Source organism: Bos grunniens, chromosome 2, assembly GCF_055505025.1.
Source record: "Bos grunniens cultivar Pamir isolate PY7600 chromosome 2, Bosgru_T2T1.0, whole genome shotgun sequence".
Classification (NCBI taxonomy): Eukaryota; Metazoa; Chordata; class Mammalia; order Artiodactyla; family Bovidae; genus Bos; species Bos grunniens.
The window spans coordinates 44,173,222-44,192,871 of NC_141166.1; the positions used below are offsets into that span (position 1 = coordinate 44,173,222).

At 40.8% G+C, this 19,650-nt stretch overlaps 1 long non-coding RNA gene and 1 other non-coding gene across 3 annotated transcripts in view; both read right to left on the minus strand.

Moving 5' to 3' along the window:
- Nucleotides 1–998: 998 nt before the first annotated feature.
- LOC147377985 (uncharacterized) overlaps nt 999–19,650 on the minus strand; it is a 59,625-nt gene continuing 40,973 nt past the window's right edge. For both annotated transcript variants that reach the window (XR_015151161.1, XR_015151162.1), the window contains exon 5: nt 999–1,345. This is a non-coding gene — a long non-coding RNA (uncharacterized LOC147377985). The remainder of the gene's footprint in view (nt 1,346–19,650) is intronic.
- Nucleotides 1,547–1,648, minus strand: LOC147377986 (U6 spliceosomal RNA). Its single transcript, XR_015153646.1, has one exon. It is a non-coding gene; the product is annotated as a U6 spliceosomal RNA (small nuclear RNA).

Genomic DNA, 19,650 nt, shown 5'->3' on the forward strand with positions numbered 1-19,650 from the left:
TTTAGCCTCAAAAATTACATAAAATGAAAACCAAGACCAAATCCTAGGGGCATATCCTTTTCCCAAAACCATTCTTATTATCAAAAGAATACAGGATGCGTTGAGGAAACAGTAGTAGAGGGTGAGATGATCTGTTCCATATTTGTATTATTAAGAGAGGTGACTTCATAATCATGAAAAATATCCACATATGTAACACTTGAGTTTGGCATTCCATGCAACTCTCAGGTAACGTTGAAGGTCGATCTGTACAGTCTTCATTTTAGAGGTGAAGAAGCTGAGGCTCAGAGTGGAGGAGTGAAAATTGTCGTGAAGTTTAGATTTACCAAAGCCCATGCTCTGTACAATGTCATGTTGCTACTTTGAGGCCTTCTTTAGTACAAGGTCCCAGAACCATAAGTGTTCTCCTTCCAGGCTTATTAACATCACACCTGGTCCCTGATACAGTTGAAGCTAGGTCAATGAAAATGATACGTCTTATGAACTGTGGTGTTGGAGAAGACTCTTGAGAGTCCCTTGGACTGCAAAGAGATCCAACCAGTCCATTCTGAAGGAGATCAGCCCTGGGGTTTCTTTGGAAGGAATGATGCTAAAGCTGAAACTCTAGTACTCTGGCCACCTCATGCGAAGAGTTGACTCATTGGAAAAGACTCTGATGCTGGGAGGGATTGGGGGCAGGAGGAGAAGGGGATGACAGAGGATGAGATGGCTGGATGGCATCACTGACTCGATGATCGTGAGTCTGAGTGAACTCCAGGAGTTGGTGATGGACAGGGAGGCCTGGTGTGCTGCGATTCATGGGGACACAGAGAGTCGGACACGACTGAGCAACTGAACTGAACTGAACTGATGCTGAAGATAACTTTGGTAGTAAACAAAGAATAAACCTGATCAAAGGGGAGAATAGTAAGCCTACCTCTATCAGTTGGTATTGTCTTCAGCTTCCTGTAACAATAACAACAGCAACAATAAAGCTACTTCAGCTTAATTAAATAGAAGTTTATTTTTTGTAAATCATCACAAATCCAGAGATAGGCAAGCTTAGGCTGGTACAGAGACTTCTCAAACCTATCAGGGACTTGACAGTTAAGCAGCTGTTTATCTTTCTGCTGTGCCATCCTTAGCAAGAACTTATAATCCCCAGGCTCATGAGATGGTTGCTGCCCCACTGGACATCACAACTACATTCAGGCAGGGAGAAGAAGAATGAATAAAGGGAAAATGCATGGAGGGCAACAGTCCATAGGGTTGCAAAGAGTTGGACACGACTGAAGTGACTGAGCAGGCATGCACACATGAGCCAGTAGAGCTTGTCTCCCTCCTCCTCTGTGTTTCTCTCTCTCTCCTTTTGGTGAAGAAAAAAAAAAAATCACAGTTTTAATATTTGATTCTTTTTTTTAAATTTTATTTTATTTTTAAACTTTACAATATTGTATTAGTTTTGCCAAACATCAAAATGAATCCGCCACAGGTATACCCGTTGTGCTTTAACTCATTTGTTCTCTTGGAATTAGCCAGTGAAATATCAGATCTTCTGAGAACTCTGCAAAATACAGAACACTTCAGAAATATGTATGTCATCCTTGCACAAGGGCCATGCTACTCTCCATATTGTTCCATTTTTAGTATTGCCAAAGCAAGCCCAAGCTTGTATTTTTTTAGCAACAATCAATAACTTTTCAGGAAGCCCTAAGCAAAAGACATTGGACAATCTTGGGTCATATGGCCAGCCCATAGAGGCAAGGAAGTCTATGGAAGTGAATCATTTTAACTGAGCCTATTCCTGCCCTTAGTAAAATGGGAAGTTCCATTAGTAAAGAATAGAGAATGGTTGTTGGGCAGGCAATGAGCAATGGTCATCTCCTGTGGTAGATATTTCCTTGCGACTTCATCAAGAGTACACACCAGTGTAGAGAAAGAAGGCCTTCCTATCAGGGAAAAATATTAAGTGGATATTCTGGCATATGCTTAAACACCATCTTGGACCTTACTCATTTTCTTACTATTTCTGGAATCTTCAGGTTCCATTTTCACATGTCTTCTCTATTTAATTCTTCTAAGTTGGAGTATTGATATTTGCCTTATTGACATTTAACTATTGCCTTGTTTGCTTGGTGCCTCTATTCCCCATGTAAGATGGTGGTAATGTTCAGTTTGAGGGATCTGATTTTTCACCAGCTGCATAGTGGGTAGTCAAAAACTAAGGATTCACAACAGAACTGGGTTAAACTCAATTTCACTTCATATAACCTGAGTGACTCTACCCAAGTTTCTTAACTTCTCTGAAACTTGGTTTCCTCATATGACAATAAAGATAATAAAAATGCTTTCCTCAGAGGGTTTCTATGAGGAGGAAGTAAGTCAGTGCATATAAAACATATAGAGGGATATCTGACACATAGCAAGCATTAGATTGAATTTAGCTGATCTTAGCTATTATTATTATTGTTGTTGTTGCTGCTATTAATCAAGTTGACCTGGATTCAAATCATTGATACACCATTTTCTTAGTTAAGTTACGAAAAGTCTTTGACTCTCAGTATCATTGTCTAGAAAATGGTCACCGGGTTATGTAAGAGATGGTAAGTATGTAAAATATATGACAACTGTTAGTCAGTTGTGTCTGACTCTTTGTGACCCCATGGACTGTAGCCCACCAACATCCTCTGTCCATGGAATTCTCCAGGCAAGAATCCTGGAGTGGGTAGCCATTTCCTTCTCCATGGGATATTCCTGACCCAGGGATCAGGCCCAGGTCTCCCGCATTATGAGCAGATTTTTTTTACTACTGAGCCACCAGGGAAGTCCTGAGTATATGACAAAATGACCAGTAAATAGCAAGATTAGTAAGCACTACTAGTTGCCTGTCACTCTCCATTTCCCTACTGCCTTGCAGCTAGGGGATGCCAAAGTCAATGTAAGTTTAATTCCCTAGAGAGACTTTTCCTTCCGAGTAAAAAGGCAAAAACTTATTTTGTGAAATCTCTTTGCTCTCTGTGCTTCCCCGTCAGATGCTTGGAGATACTCCACTCATCTTGAAAGCATGGGGGCAAGGGCCGCAAACGAATGATAATGGAGCAGGAAGATAGGCTTTGGGTCCCAGATTGCATCATTGAGGCCTAGTACCAGCTTTAGATTGCCCAACTCTAGATGTATTATATGAAAAGAAAAAACCTTAGTTGTTTAAACCAATATTCCTCGAGTTTTATTTTCAGTTCAGTTACTCAGTCGTGTCCAACTCTTTGCAACCCCATGGACTGCAGCACGCCAGGCCTCCCTGTCCATCAGTAACTCCCAGAACCTACTCAAACCCATGTCCATCGAGTTGGTGATGCCATCCATCTATCTCATCCTCTGTCGTCCCCTTCTCCTCCTGCCTTCAATCCCTCCCAGCAACAGGGTCTTTTCCAATGAGTTCTTCGCATCAGGTGGCCAAATTATTGAAGTTTCAGCTTCAGCATCAGTCCTTCCAATGAACATTCAGGACTGATTTCCTTTAGGATGGACTGGTTGGATCTCCTTGCAGTCCAAGGGACTCTCAAGAGTCTTTTCCAACACCACAGTTCAAAAGCATCAATTCTTCGGTGCTCAGCTTTCTTCACAGTCCAACTCTCACATGAATACATGACTACTAGAAAAACCATAGCTTTGACAAGACAGACCTTTGTTGGTAAAGTAATGTCTCTGCTGTTTAATATGCTGTCTAGGTTGGTCATAACTTTTCTTCCAAAGAGCAAGTGTCTTTTAATTTCATGGCTGCAGTCACAATCTGCAGTGATTTGGGAGCCCCCAGAAATAAAGTCTCTCACTATTTCCATTGCTTCCCCATCTATTTCCCATGAAATGATGGGACCAGATGCCATGATCTTCATTTTCTGAATGTTGAGTGTTAAGCCAATTTTTTCTCTCTCCTCTTTCACTTTCATCAAGAGGATCTTTAGTTCTTCTTCACTTTCTGCCATAATGGTCATATCATCTGCATATCTGAGGTTATTGATATTTCTCCTGGCAATCTTGATTCCAGCTTGTGCTTCATCCAGCCCAGCGTTTCTCATGATGTACTCTGTATATAAGTTAAATAAGCAGGGTGACAATATATAGCCTTGACGTACTCCTTTTTCTATTTGAAGTCAGTCTGCTGTTCCATGTCCATTTCTAACTGTTTTGCTTCCTGATCTGCATACAGATTTCTCAGGAGGCCGGTCAGGTGGTATGGTAATCCCATCTCTTGAAGAATTTTCCACAGTTTGTTGTGATCCACACAGTCAAAGACTTTGTCATAGTCAATAAAACAGAAGTAGATGTTTTTCTGGAACTCTCTTGCTTTTTCGATGATCCAACAGATGTTGGCAATTTATCTCTGGTTCCTCTGCCTTTTCTAAATCCAGCTTGAACATCTGGAAGTTTTGTTTTACATGCAGCCTAACACAATCCATGATGACATTGATTTTAGCTCTGTGGAAATTGTATTAACAATCGTCATCATCATCATCTCTGTCTATATAGGTCTAGGATGTCCACATCTGTGTTAATTACCAAAGGGTTTGATCAAGACTCCATGGAAGAAACTTAATCTGCAGCAAGTATTGCTTAAGACTCCTTGGGTCTTCAGTTCTCATAAGGGCAGTGGAGGAATCTTAATTGCCTCTGGAACTTGGAGACAAGGACCATGCAGTACAGAACAAACCATAGAGTCCTGAGGGGACTACTCACCCAGGAGAGCTTGTGCATCCATTGAATCCCACTGACTCCCTCTGGGTCTAGAGTCTGGAGACCTGTGAGGTTTATACCATAAATACCTGGGTGACATTAACAATATCTACCTGGTGGCTAAAAAGAGATCAATGCTGAGTGAAGGGTAATGTTGCAAGGATTATTCTGTGGATAATGTAACCACCACTAGAGATGAATGAACAGTGACTGTGTTGAACACAACTCTTCACTGGTTTAGATTAAAAATAATTTTCTGACCAAATTTAGTCATACATAAAGGTATATATTTAGCATTTATTATGAAGCAGGCACAAAACACCACATATAACCAAGTTTATAAATTTAATGAAATTTCAGCAGTTGGCCTTTTAGGTTGCATGCAGTGTTCACGTGAAGCAGAAATGACCATTTTCTAGAGGCAGAGTTCCATTAACCTCATAGTAGATATCAGGCCCTGGCATACTAAGACTAAGCCAATGGCCAGGCACAGGACAGTCTAGGAACAATAGCCCTAAGGGCACAGGTCACATGGTTTTCTAGATTTTTACTCTGTTTATACAATGAGAGAGGGAGTCTTTAGAATATATTATACAATCCGTATATCTTTAAATTCACTATTTGTACCAGTTAAAACCCATTTCTAACATCCCTAATGCATATTGACAAGTCATTAATTTTACCAATGAAAATCCATTTTTAACAGACATTCTACTAATTAAGAATACTCTGGTGGTGGTGTTGGAAGGCTAAGACAACTAAATCCTTTCTAGGTAGCACCCCTGGAGAAGGAAATTTCTTAATAGAAGACTGATGACACATAGGGTTGACATTTTGATTAGGGCAAATGATCATCCTTCAAGTGTAGCTTAAGCTAACTGACATATCCTAACTTTATACTCCGTATAAACTAAAGAGGATGTTTAAGTTATACACATTCTATTAAGCGACTCATATAACTAATAAAGGACAAAATCAGACTTGGCTCCTCTGACCCCCCAGTTTGAAAGTTCTTACTACTATTGCATCCCAACTTGACATTAATTCTACAAACAGTCCAAACTCTTTACCCTAAGAAGTAGCCTATTCTAAGTTAGCCTATTATCAAAAATTTTTCCACTTAAAGTAAAAATAGCAAATTTAGTTGCTGCTGTTTATCTTGGAGCATCATTGTAAATGGCATTAAGGCAGAATTTAAAAAAAAAACAGAGCATCAGGTAATGAAAGCTTAGATTTGTAAGATGTGGTCAAATGTAAAATAGTTCAGTTCAGTTCAGTCACTCAGTCATGTCTGACTCTTTGTGACCCCAAGAATTGCAGCACGCCAGGCCTCCCTGTCCATCACCAACCCCTGGAGTTCACTCAGACTCACATCCATCGAGTCAGTGATGCCATCCAGCCAGCCATCCTCTGTCATCCCCTTCTCCTCCTGCCCCCAATCCCTCCTAGCATCAGAGTCTTTTCCAATGAGTCAACTCTTCGCATGAGGTGGCCAAAGTACTGGAGTTTCAGCTTTAGCATCAGTCCTTCCAAAGAAATCCCAGGGCTGATCTCCCTTAGGATGGACTGGTTGGATCTCCTTGCAGTCCAAGGGACTTTCAAGAGTCTTCTCCAACACCACAGTTCAAAAGCATCAATTCTTCGGCCCTCAGCTTTCTTCACAGTGCAACTCTCACAGCCATACATGACCACTGGAAAAACCATAGCCTTGACTAGATGAACCTTTGTTGGCAAAGTAACGTCTCTGCTTTTGAATATGCTATCTAGGTTGGTCATAACTTTTCTTCCAAGAAGTAAGCGTCTTTTAATTTCATGGCTGCAGTCACCATCTGCAGTGATTTGGAGCCCCCAAAAATAAAGTCTGACAGTGTTTCCACAGTTTCCCCATCTATTTGCCATGAAGTGATGGGACCGGATGCCATGATCTTCGTTTTCTGAATGTTGAGTTTTAAGCCAACTTTTTCACTCTCCTCTTTCACCTTCATCAAGAGGCTTTTGAGTTCCTCTTCACTTTCTGCCATAAGGGTGGTGTCATCTGCATATCTGAGGTTATTGATATTTCTCCTGGCAATCTTGGTTCCAGCTTGTGTTTCTTCCAGCCCAGCATTTCTCATGATGCACTCTGCATATAAGTTAAATAAGCAGGGTGACAATATACAGCCTTGACATACTCTTTTTCCTATTTGGAACCAGTCTATTGTTCCATGTCCAGTTCTAACTGTTGCTTCCTGACCTGCATACATAACAAATCATTTATTAGAAAATAAGAGAAAACAGGATAAACGTTGCTGAGAAGTTCAAAGCAAACTTTGTCTATCATCCCTCTTCTATTTTGACACTGCAATGTCTGTATTTTGCAGGCCTGCTCTGATTTCATAACCATTTATGTTAACCTCTTTGATAGTTTTTTCTTATTATTAATAAGTGACCACACTGTGTATGGCTTCTAATTTATTTTTTCAGAGGAAATTCTGGGCAAACAAAGAGTTCCCAAATATGATTACCGGTTTGTAGTGATATTGTTTACACCAATGATCTCCAATCTTTTTGGCACCAGGAACCAATTTTGTGGAAGACAATTTTTCCGTGGACCGGGGGTAGGGGGATGGTTTTGGAATGATCCTCATAAGGAACCAGCAACCCATGCTCAGGTGGATACGAGTGATGGGGAATGGCTATAAGTACAGACGAGGCTTCACTTGCTGCTCTCTGTCACTCACCTCCTGCTCTCTGTCACTCACCTCCTGCTGTACAGCCCGGTTCCTGAAAGGCCAAGGACCAGTACTGGCCTGTGGCCCAGGGGGTGGGGATCCTTGCTTTATACTTTTGAAGAAGCCAAGACAGATTCTGCTGTGGGTATTCAGAGGTCATCCGAAGAAATAAAGAGGGTCTACACCTGCCATTCCTATGCTTCTTCCAAGCTGGGCCCAGAGACCCAGAGGGGCCAAGCTCACACAGAGGGGAAGCCTTTCAGTTCCTACACGTGCTTCATGGCTATATGTAAATGTGTTTAGGGTTCTCTGGCTTTTCTTGTTTAGGTAAATCACTCTCAACTGTGATCTTATGTTTGCTTGATGGCTGTGGAGGTGAAGGCTGGAGATTGCCAACAAAACATTTTGAGAAGGTCTTGTTTTACTGGAGAAGGAGGTTCAGTAAGCATGAGTACATCAACTGAAGCTAAAACTACGATGAAATTGTTGGATTTCTTGAGGGAGTGGTGAGGAGTAGGTAGCATTAAGCTACAGCTAAAGAATCTGGTACTTCCCCAGACCTCCATCACCAAAACCAAACCAACAAACAAAAACTCACACTTTCTCCATCTGTGAAACAAAGATAATTCTTCAGTCTCCTTCATGGCACTGACAAAATAAAAGCTCCTATAAAAGGCTTAGTTAGACACTAACTGTGAAGTCAATTCTTAATGATAATCTACTGAAGTCTTTATTGATTCATCTTCTGGGAATTAAAAACCACTGGGCCTTCCTTGAAAGCCTCCACTGAGAATAGCGTATGGCTCCTAGAGTCTGTGCAATTAAGTTCCTGGAGAGGAGGAGGCAGGGAAATTGTTGACCTCTGAACTGAGAGATGAAAACAAGAAACAAACAAACAAAAAGATAGCCGATAGGTAAATAGGTTCAATGGTTAAGCAGTGACGAATCTGAGTACTGATTCTTTCTCTAGTAAACCTAATATCAAAGGAAGAATGCCATGATAAGGAGTTCAAAAGTACCCTAAGCTTAAAACAGCTTTGGAAAAACCAAGCTGGTTTAACTGATATAATTACTGCGGATTCATTGAAGTCTGAACAGCAAAGTATTTAAAGCACTGTCAGGAAATATTAAATCTCCCTTCTGAGACTAGGATGGAAAAAGGTAGGACAGCTCATTTTTTACATTAAAGCAGGATTGGGCCTGATGAGTATTTGAAATATTTCTTTCCCAATTTGGGGCGGCATTAGATTTTGGCTAGTAAAATATAAATGAACATCATTTGTACATGACAACTGCTGAGCCTAACCACTTAAAATTCCCTGAATGTCTTTTCTTTAGACGGGTTGCCAGATTCTCATCATCAAAGCCAGCAGAGCTGACCAAAGGCAGCTCTGTGGTGGAGGCCCCGCCTAAGCTGTGATGGGTTAGAGAGATAGCTGTTTGTTTTGTGTAGACATGAATCACTATCAGGGCCATTACAACATTTCAAGCTAGGTCACAGTACTCCAGATCACTCTACATTTTGCTCTGAGGCCAGGGAGCTCAGAGACTTGCTGTTGCCTGTTTGTTTCAGTGGATCAAATCCATTCCAGCACCACTTCCTGCTGCTTTCCGTTGAGACCAAAGAGTTGAAGAGAAATATACAAGCATCAAGTGTTAAAGCCACAATACTAAAAATGACTAATCTAGTAAATGGTTTTGTTTTATGATTTGGAAAATGGATTAAGACTAAAAAAAAAATTAACTATTTTTTCCTTTGTCCTTGGAGGGAAATTTAATCATGGTTAGTCCTTGCCATTATAATGGTTTCATTGAAGCTACTTCCTAGGCCAAAGGAAACAGTTCATTACATACAAACTAATTCAAGAGATCAGATTGCTTTGTCTCTTTTTGGAATCAAGGTCCCTATCTTTCCATTAGTCTAGTTTAAAAATATGGTGGCCAGATTCACCTAAGACTCTCAACTCTCTCTAATACCCTCCTCCCCATGACCCAGACTTGATTTCAAGATCTTGTCTAAAAGATCTATTAGAACAAAGAGCCTACTAATTAAGCAGCTAACCCCAAGACTGTGCCTTTAGCCTGGGGGGACTTGTTGTATTCCATTAATTTGAGAGCTGTTACTTTATCTCCACCGGTAATTAGTGTGTTAAGTCTATCTGGGAGGAGATACAATTTACTGTAATTTGAACTCAGTTTTATACCACAGTTTAGACTGGCAGGTCCCAGATTTTTCTTTGTTAGAGTGATCTTGAAGAAGCATCCTTGATGGTGTTTTGGAACACTGTTTCATCTTTATCTATTATCCATGCAAACATTTTGTGTTTAGTTGAGGCTGTAGCTGATAGAACCAAAACGCTTAGCAGATTTTGGATTGATTCTGCTCTCTGCCGCCCAGTTTGCTCTTTGCTGTATGAATGGAGCATGAAAGGTCACAGTAAATAAATCCTGGCCTGGGTTTGCAAAAATGTGAATAGAAGGTAGTCAGTCATGGTAGCTCCCTTTTGTGAGAAGGTTATTAAAGTTCACTGGAAAACAATTTCCCCAATCTCACATTTATAATTGAATACTGCTGTTGTGAGGTTTCAGTGAGATGAAGTATGTGAAAGTGCTTTGTAAACTCTGCAAAATAAAAAGTTTGAAAGAAGAGCCATATAGCTATTAACTGGGGTTTCTGCTGAAAAATAGGATTGTGAGGGAAACTGTCTCATATATAGATTTTTCTAATGATTGAATTTTTAAAACTACAAATGTGTGGCTTATAAGATCAGCAAGATATGCAAAAATCTTTCCTTTTTAAAGTGTTTTCCACAGGAAAGGATGTTAAAAATAGGCAGTCTTTTGCCATTAAAATTCACAGAGCCTTGGATTTCAAATGACTAAAATAGGGGTAATTATCAATAGTTTTTCGAGAAAAAAAATCAGATATGTCAAATATCATTTATGAAGTCAAGAGGGCTTTCTCCGTAGATCAGTGGTAACGAGTCTGCCTGCAGTGCAGGAGACATAGGAGGCTCGGGTTCGATCCTTGGGTTGGGAAGATCCCCGGGAGATGGGTGTGGCAACCCATTCCAGTATTCTTGCCTAGAGAATGCCATGGACAGAGGAGCCTGGTGGGCTACAGTCCAGAGTAACAAAGAGTCAGACATGACTGAACTGACTGAGCACGCATGCATGAAGTCAAAAATACAAAAACTGAAATTAGATTTTTTTCAGAATCATAATATATTCTATAGGTATAATTTGCAAACTATTTAAGAAATTTTGAAATATCTTATTTTGCTTTTAGCTGTTCAGTTTGTTTGCTCAGTCGTGTCTAACTCTTTGTGACCCCACGGACAGCAGCATACCAAGCTTCCCTGTCCATCACCAACTCCCGGAGCTTGCTCAAACTCATGTCCATCAAGTCAGTGATGCCATCCAACCATCTCATCCTCTGTCACCCCATTCTCCTTCTGCCCTCAATCTTTCCCAGCATCAGGGTCTTTTCCAGTGAGTCAGCTCTTAGCATCAGGTGACCAAAATCTTGGAGCTTCAGCATCAGTCTTTTCATTGATATTCAGGGTTGATTTCCTTTAGGATTGACTAGTTTGAGACATTTTCCAGTAGTCATGTATGGATGTGAGAGTTGAACTATAAAGAAAGCTGAGCACCAAAGAATTGATGCTCTTGAGAGTCCCTTGGACTGCAAGGAGATCCAACCAGTCCATCCTAAAAGAGATCAGTCCTGGGTGTTCATTGGAGGGACTGATGTTGAAACTGAAACTCCAATACTTTGGCCACCTGATGCGGAGAGCTGATTCATTTGAAAAGACCCTGATGCTGGGAAAGATTGAGGGCAGAAGGGGACGACAGAGGATGAGATGGTTGGATGGCATCACCGACACAATGGACATGGGTTTGGGTGAACTCCAGGAGTTGGTGATGGACAGGGAGGCCTGGTGTGCTGCGGTTCATGGGGTTGCGAAGAGTAGGACATGACTGAGCGACTGAACTGAACTGAGTTTGAGACAAATACAGAAACTGAAATCCCAGATACATCAGGGAGGCCTAAGTGGACCCCCTTGTCTAGGGGGCAAATATCCCACCTTTTCTTCCTTTCTTAAGTATAACAAAGCTTTATTAAATTTTTTCTTTGCAATGTTGTGTTAGTTTGTGCTGTACAACAATGTGAATCAGCTATATGTATATATATATGCCCTCCCTCTTGAGCCCCCCTCTCCACACTCCACACTCCACACTCCCCATCTCACCCCTCTAGGTCACAGAGCACTGAGCTGAGCTCCCTGTGCTTTATAGAAGCTTCCCACTAGCTACCTATTTTACCCGTGGTAGTGTATATATGTAATCCCAATCTCCCAATTCATCCCACCCTCCCTTTCCCTGTCCTCTGTGTCCACATGCTCATTCTCTACATCTGCACCTCTTTTTCTGCCCTGCAAATAGGTTTATCTGTACCATTTTTCTTGATTCCATATATATGCTTTAAAATACAATATTTGTTTAAGAAACCCTCACTCTGCTGATTGCTGTTCTTCCGTGTTCTCATTCTGGGCTCCAGACATCCACTCTTCATTTGGACTGCAGAGTCAGAAGATTCATGCTACCAGTTATTATTAGCTTTTGGAACCTGGGACCATGATTTAACTGTAGCCATCTCTGTTAAACAGAGGTCTGTGATGATTAAATGAGATTGAAAACATTTAGATCATAGAGATAGCCACCCAGAAAGTACATTGTTGCTGTTTTTCAGCCGCTCAGTTGTGTCCAACTCTTTGCAACCCCATGGACTACAGCACGCCAGACTCCCTTGTCCTTCACTATCTCCTGGAGTTTATTCAAACTCATGTCTGTTGAGTCGCTGATGCCTTTCAACCATCTTATCCTCTGTGGCCCCCTTCTCCTCTTGCCCTCAATCATTCCCAACATTAGAGTCTGGGAAAGATCAGAAAGTACGTATCCACAAACAAACGTAAGATAGAATTTTATTTATTTCCTTTCCCCACTGCCTTGTCCTTGTTGACATTCATGCAGCTGGAGTCCCATTGCCTAAGGACTTTGTTTGCTGCAGTTAATCTGATAAAGTAAACTCTGCTTATGTGTTAAAAGGTGCTAATAAGTTAACTTAGTGCCCTTCTCAGGTAATATGTTTACATTTGGGAGGAACCGAAAGGATCTTTTTCCTTCTTAAATTTGGGAAGAGGAGGAGATAGTGGGAAGCATTCAGTGTCAACACTTAGGACCTTCCCCTTGATCCAAACGCTCTGACGGGAGCTCCATAGTCACTGTTTTTAAAATCCACACACACACACACAAAATAAAATCCGCACAACAAACCTATGAGATGTGTACATGGCAAAGATTTCATAACATCTTTTGTGTAAGTGAATCAGTTCATTAGGGAAACGTGAAGGTTATAGTGTGATCAAAGCAGGGATGGGCACCATGATTTGGAACTTGCATCTTAGGGAAAAAAGCTGTCAATTGCAGTTCATTATTTAGTGCTTTGTTTATTTTAATAATGGGTAATCAGAATTTTAAGAATGTGTATGCAACCCAAGGCTAATGACAGTGCTGGAAGGGAAAAGAAAAGGACTTTCTCTCTTAGTTAAAAAAAAAAAAAATGTATAGTGAACCACCATTTATTCGACATTTATCAACATTTCTCATTACTTGTTTCAGCCATTGCCTCTTTTATTCTGAAATATGTTAAAGTGAATTAGTGACTTTATGTTATTTTGCTCCCACAAAACAATGGTGAAAATGATAATTTTTCTTTAACTTTTTTCTCATTGACCAGGGCTGATTACACTGAAACACAATTCATACAGGAAAGTTAGGTTCAATGCTTCATTTTCCTCTTTAATTGCCAATTGTCGGAGTGAAGTATTGTATACCGATGACATTCAGTGGGGACGGAGGAGGGTATGTGTGTGTTGCATTTTGATTTTTGCTTTTATTGCTTTGACCACTCCTCTTTGTTTGAGTTTCGTTATGAACTCACAAACCTTTTAACGTAGTCAGTGTTGTAGCAGATGTCACTGATGCCCCCCTGTTCATGTCACCCCAACACACACCATTCCTGAATATGAAGATGGCAAACACCTGCAACTCTTCACTTGAGAATTTTTATCTCATCTTCTGAATAGGACAGGCAGGAAGTGCCAGAAAACTGACACATTGGGAGCATCTCTCAGTCAGGACTATAGAAGGACAAGTCTGAGATATGCTCTATAACGTTTCCCAGAGGTCCCAGCAGGAATGAACCCCAGGTGCACTCCACAGTGACTTGCTTATTAACATACCTTATTCTGGCTTCCTACCCTTTCCTGTCTTGCTGTCTCATTCCCTGACCCCTCTCTCCTAGAATCAGCCCCCCATGAACCACATACACTCAAATCCTTGTTCAGAGGCTGCTTCTGGGAGAATCCAGCCTAAGGACGTTGATACCAACAGTTGTTATAGGAAGCAGACACTCAGAATGAGATACCGATGGGAAAGATGGGCTAGCCCCACTTAAGTCGGGTGATGATTACCTCTGGTGTGGCAAAGCACTGGTTTCTTAGATTTCACCTATTTTGGACTGAGAAGGGAATCCTGTGGAAGGAGATGTACTGGTTTATGCAGTAGCTCCAAAGCTAGAAAGATATGAGGACTGGGAAATTAGTTGCTGTTGTTAACATACAAACGAAGGAAGAAAATAGAAGACTCAGATCAACAATCTATCAATTCAAGGTGTGGCGTGAAAACCAAATGCATCAGTGGTATTGTTTAAAAAGATCCAGAAGGCTGTGCTAATAATCAGATCCGAGATTTAGATATAAGTGGTGGAACTATGAAGTCAGCCTCTTGAAGTCATCCACAACTTGAGACCTAGAATGAGGACTTCTGGGGGGAGGTACTTGAGCTCTGTCAACCCCTAGATTTCTCCGACCCCTGGACCAATAAAGGTGAGCCTTTCCCCTTGGCTGGAGGAAAGCAGTCTTGTATTTTCTGAAGACTATGCAAGGTCCTTTCCTGCAACGATGACTTCAAGACGTGTTTGTCCTCCTTGAGATCTCCACTTTTTCTGGACTTCTTCACTGCTTTAACATTTGTGTTGTCCAATTTAACATCCACAAGCCTCATGTAACTATAAACTAATGCAAATAAAATAAAATCAAGAATCTTTGCTCTGTCACTAGCCATATTACATGTTCTCAGTAAATACTTGTGGCTAGGAGCTACCATGTTGGACAATGCAGTTAGACGGTTTCATCACCACAGAAAGGTCTATTAGATATAACTGATGTAGACTAGGGTTGGCAAACTTTTTAAGAGTCAGAAATTCAATATTTAAGGGTTTACAGACCATATGGCCCTTGTTTCTACTACTAAACTGTGCCTCTGTAGCATGAACATCTCTATCTTGAAGTCGCTCAGTAGTGTCCAACTCTTTTCGACACCATGGACTGTAGCCTACCAGGCTTCTCAGTCTATGGGATTTTCCAGGCAAGAGTACTGGAGTGGGGTGCCATTTCCTTCTCCAGGGGATCTTCCCGACCCAGGGATTGAACCTGGGTCTCCTGCATTGTAGGCATGAACATAGCCATAGATAATACATAAATGAGCATAGCTCTGCTCTTTAATTTTACAGCAACTTTCAGTGTCCAGCTCATGTGCCCTCATGGACCAAGCTCTGGTCTATAACAAAAACTAGGGCCAAGTCTTACTATAGTGCAAGCATGAAGCACTGTTCACGCATCAGATGAGTGTCATTTCCATAAAAAGGAAAATAGCTGGACTGACAATGAGGACCCATGAACCACAGCGCTCTGGGAAGGTATCTAAGAGACTACGCTATTCCTAGGGGCAAGAAAGCTGGGCATCTGATGATTCCGTTGCTTGACTTATACGATCAGAACATCAATAGTGGGAGAGTAGAAAGTTCATGTCAAGTACCACCTTGGAAAATTACAATTTCTCACAACGTCCGGCACTATGGGAAAAGGGGAATTATTCACCAAAGGGCTTACAAACGGGGGCTTCCCTGATAGCTCAGATGGTAAAGACTCTGCCTGCAATGCAGCAGACCCTGGGTTGATCTCTGGGTTGGGAAGATCCTCTGGAGGAGGGCATGGCAGCCCACTCCAGTTTTTTGCCTGGAGAATCCCATGGACAGAGGAGTCTGGCAGACTACAGTCTGTGGGGTCACCTAGAGTCGGACATGACTGAAGCAACTTAGCACGTGTGTATGCACACATGGGCTTATATATACCAACAAATTTCAAGGCAACATACTTGGGAATGCAACTTGAAGCTGTTCAGAGAGGAATATAAGGTTTGATAAGGAAAAGTGTATTGATAGGAGTGCTGGCAGGATCTACATCCTGGCAAGGCTATTGGAGCCCAGCCTAATCTACTGCAGCAGTGGCAACTTCACTCACAAGCCTCCCATTTTCTGGAGGCCGAGAGTAAATAAAGTGGAGATGCCAGAATTGTCTTGGCACCATATTAAGGAAAGGGTCAAAAGGATCATAGATATGGACATCTATGAATGGATTTATTACATAATAAAAAAGTAAAAATAAAACCCAGCTCTCTATGTTCCCCAGAGGGTCCAGAAGATATCCCTTCACTATTGCAATAGGGGAGGAGAGAAGTTAATGGTGGTTATCATTTGTGAGCCAGGCAGGGTGAAATGAAGGTTATTACAGACCTGGGCTACTTAGCATCATTGGGGATGATAAGCCTCCAGCCCACTACAGGCCAGGTGGCAGCATTTAACCATCAGAAGCAAGGTGAATATAATTTCCATAATGGGTGTACAGCTAGAATGACAATGAGGAGCCCATGCCCCACAGGAATCTGTGAAGATATCTAACAGATCAAGGTATTCCTAGGGGCAAGACAATTGAGCCTCTGATGAAGGTGTTTCTTGACTTATATCACAAAAAAATCAGTAGAGAGCCAACAGAAAACTGATGTCAGATGCTGTATTTTGGAAAATCACAGTCCCTCACACTATTCTCAGGCTCAGAATCCACTAGTTAAAGGGAAGGTTATTTCCTTTGGAGGAAGGGAGCTATGATGTCACAGAAGTATGACATCACATAGCAGCATGTGATGTCATAGCAGTAGCTACTTCCCCAGTCTACCCCCAAAGGACTTATGGTTATTTACCCCATAACGGCACACTCAGGAAAAGCAGATTTTCCAAGGGCGATTGGGTACTGGATTATAGATGATAGTGGTAGAGTATCATCTAGCAGTGCTATGGAAGTCATATGATAGAGTGCAGTCCCAAGTCCATCTTACAGTGAATACAGTGGATCTGTGGGCCATGCAGTGATGATTTTTCAAGCCCTAAATGCATAATTAGGCTGAATTTACCTAGAGGTTGACAGAGCCCTCACATTCATTACTTGACTGAGGAGTGTTATGTTAGAGGAAGTTAGTGGAAGCATGGCAGCAGGATAATGGCTTTGCAAAGATGTCCATGTCCTACTCCCTGGAACCTGCAAATAAGTTAAGGTACATGGCAAAGGGTTAAGGTTGCTAACCAGCTGAACTTTGGCCAAAGAGATTATTCGAGATTATCTGGGAGGCCCAATGTAATCATGGGTCTATAAATGGAAAAAGGAGGCAGAAGAGAAAATCTGATTTAAAGAGAGATCTGAAGATGATATGATGCTGGCTTTGAAGGCAGAGGAAGAGGTCACAAACCAAGGGATGTAGAAGACTCTAGAAACTGGAAAAGTCAAGGGAAGAGATTCTCCCCAGATCCTCCAGACTGAATATAGTTCTCTCAATACCTTGATTTTATCACAGTGAGACCTTCAAAACTGTAAAATAATAAATGTCTGTTGTTTTAAACACTAAATTTGTAGTAATTTGTTATAGCAACAATAGAAAACTAATAGAAGAAGCTCTTAAATTTGTACCACTACTCTCCACCCGACAAGGAATTAAAATTAAAGCGATATTGCATCCTGGATGAATAGCAGAGCTGAGTACTCCTCTCCAGACTTACAGGTTGCTGAGGTAGTGGATACTATTCTTTTTTGATTCACTGTATGGTCCCTGAAAAATCAGATGGATCATGGCAGAGGATGGTAAACTATCACAAACTTAAACAAGTGGGAGCCCTAGCTGCAGCTACTGTGCCAAATGTAGTATCTTTACTAAAAAAAGGTCAAAATAGCCTCTAGCTCTTGGAATACAGCTATTAATCTGGTGAATGCATTCTTTTCAATTCCCATCAGGAAGGAGGATCAAAAGAAGTTCAGATTCACCTGGGAATGAGAAGAGTACATGTTCATTTACAGTTATGCCCCAGGGTTATGATACGTTCCTAGTTTTGACAGTCTTGACATTCCAAAAGATAGGAAGTTGACCCAGCATACTAACGTTATCACGTTAGCCAGAACTGTTGAGCAGGAAGTGGCAAGTACTCTGAATGTCCTGAAACACATGTGCACAACACAGTGAGAGAGAAATCTTATGAAGATCTAGGGACCTCACACATTGGTGATATTTTTAGGGGTCTAATTGTCTTACTGTGCCAGGACACTCCCTCCAATATAAAAGACAAATTACTGCATCTTGAACCTCCTACCATGAAGAAAAGAGATATGCATTTTAGCACTATTTCTTCATTTTCATTTTTTTCATAAAGTAAAAAGTATAAATCTTAAGTGTATTATTACATATATATATGTGTGTGCACACATATATATACAAAAAAGTTAAAGTGAAGGTCGCTCAGTCATGTCCAACTCTTTGCAACCCCATGGACTATACAGTCCATGGAATTCTCCAGGCCAGAATACTGGAATGGGTAGCCTTTCCCCTTCTCCAGGCAACCTTCCCAACCCAGGGATAGAGCCCAGGTCTCTCACATTGCAGGTGTATTCTTTACCAGCTGAGCCACAAGGGAAGCCCAAGAATACTGGAGTGGGTAGCCTATCCCTTCTCCATAGGGTCTTCCTGACCCAGGAATTGAACCAGGGTCTTCTGGATTGCAGGTGGATTCTTTACCAACTGAGCTACGAGGGAAGCCTGTATATATGTATGAGGGACAGAGAGATGAAGTAATCATGACTCAGATTGGCTCATATCAAGGACATTCCCAGAAATTTGTTCATGACCTTTCCAGTCAGTATCCCATCCCCCCAAATGTAGCAATTATTTGATTTCTATCTTCATAGATGAATTCAACTTGTTTCTTACTTCATCTAAATGAAATCATAGTACATGCACTTTCACGTTGGCTTGTTTGACTCAACATGTAATTTTTTGAAGTTTGTGTATGTTGTTTCACGTTTAGTAATTGCTTCTTTTTTCTTATGGCATAGTATTTCGCTGTGGATACACAGCGAATGGATGTATCAAAATAAGCTTATCTATTCTTCTGCTGAAGGATGTTTAGGCTGTTTCCCATTTGGATATATTATGAATGAACTTCCATGAATATTTTTAGATCAACTTTTGGGACACATGCATTCATTCATTTTGGATATACAGATGAGAATGAAATTGCTAGTCACAAGTGAGTATACATCAACTTCTTTAGAAACTGTCAAACAATTTTCCAAAGTGGTGGGTCATTTTATATCTCCACTAGCTACACATGAGCATTCAAATTATTCTCTACCCTTGTCAACTTGGTTTTGTCCATCTTTAAACAATTTTAGCCATTCTTGTGTTTGTGTTTTTAATTTTCCATTGTGGTTTTAATTTTCAGTTCTCTATTGATCGATGATGCTGAGTATCTTTGCATGTGCTTATTGGCCACTTGAATATCTTCTTTGGTAAAATGCTTGGTGTTTTACCAATTACTCTATTGGAATTTGTCTTTTTCCATAGTCTTGATACATACATATTGCAAATATTTGTTAGACAAACATATTGCAAATATTTTCTCCAAAGCCTTGGGCTTCCAGTTTTTACTTTCTTAAACATTTCTCTTGATGAGAAGTGGACCATTTGGACAAAGTCCAGCTAATTTTTTTCTATTGTGGTTTGTGTTTCTTGCATTCTGTCCAAGAAATCTTCCTTTACTGTAAAGTTATAATGATATTTTCCTATAATGTTATAGTTTATACTTTCCCATTTATGTCTGTGACCCATCCCAAGTTACTTTATATGTATAGTGTGAGTTAGTGGTCTAAGTTCATTTTTTCCGCATAGAGATAGGCAGTCACTTCAGCATCATTTATTGAAAAGAATTTTCTTTCATCTTTGAAAT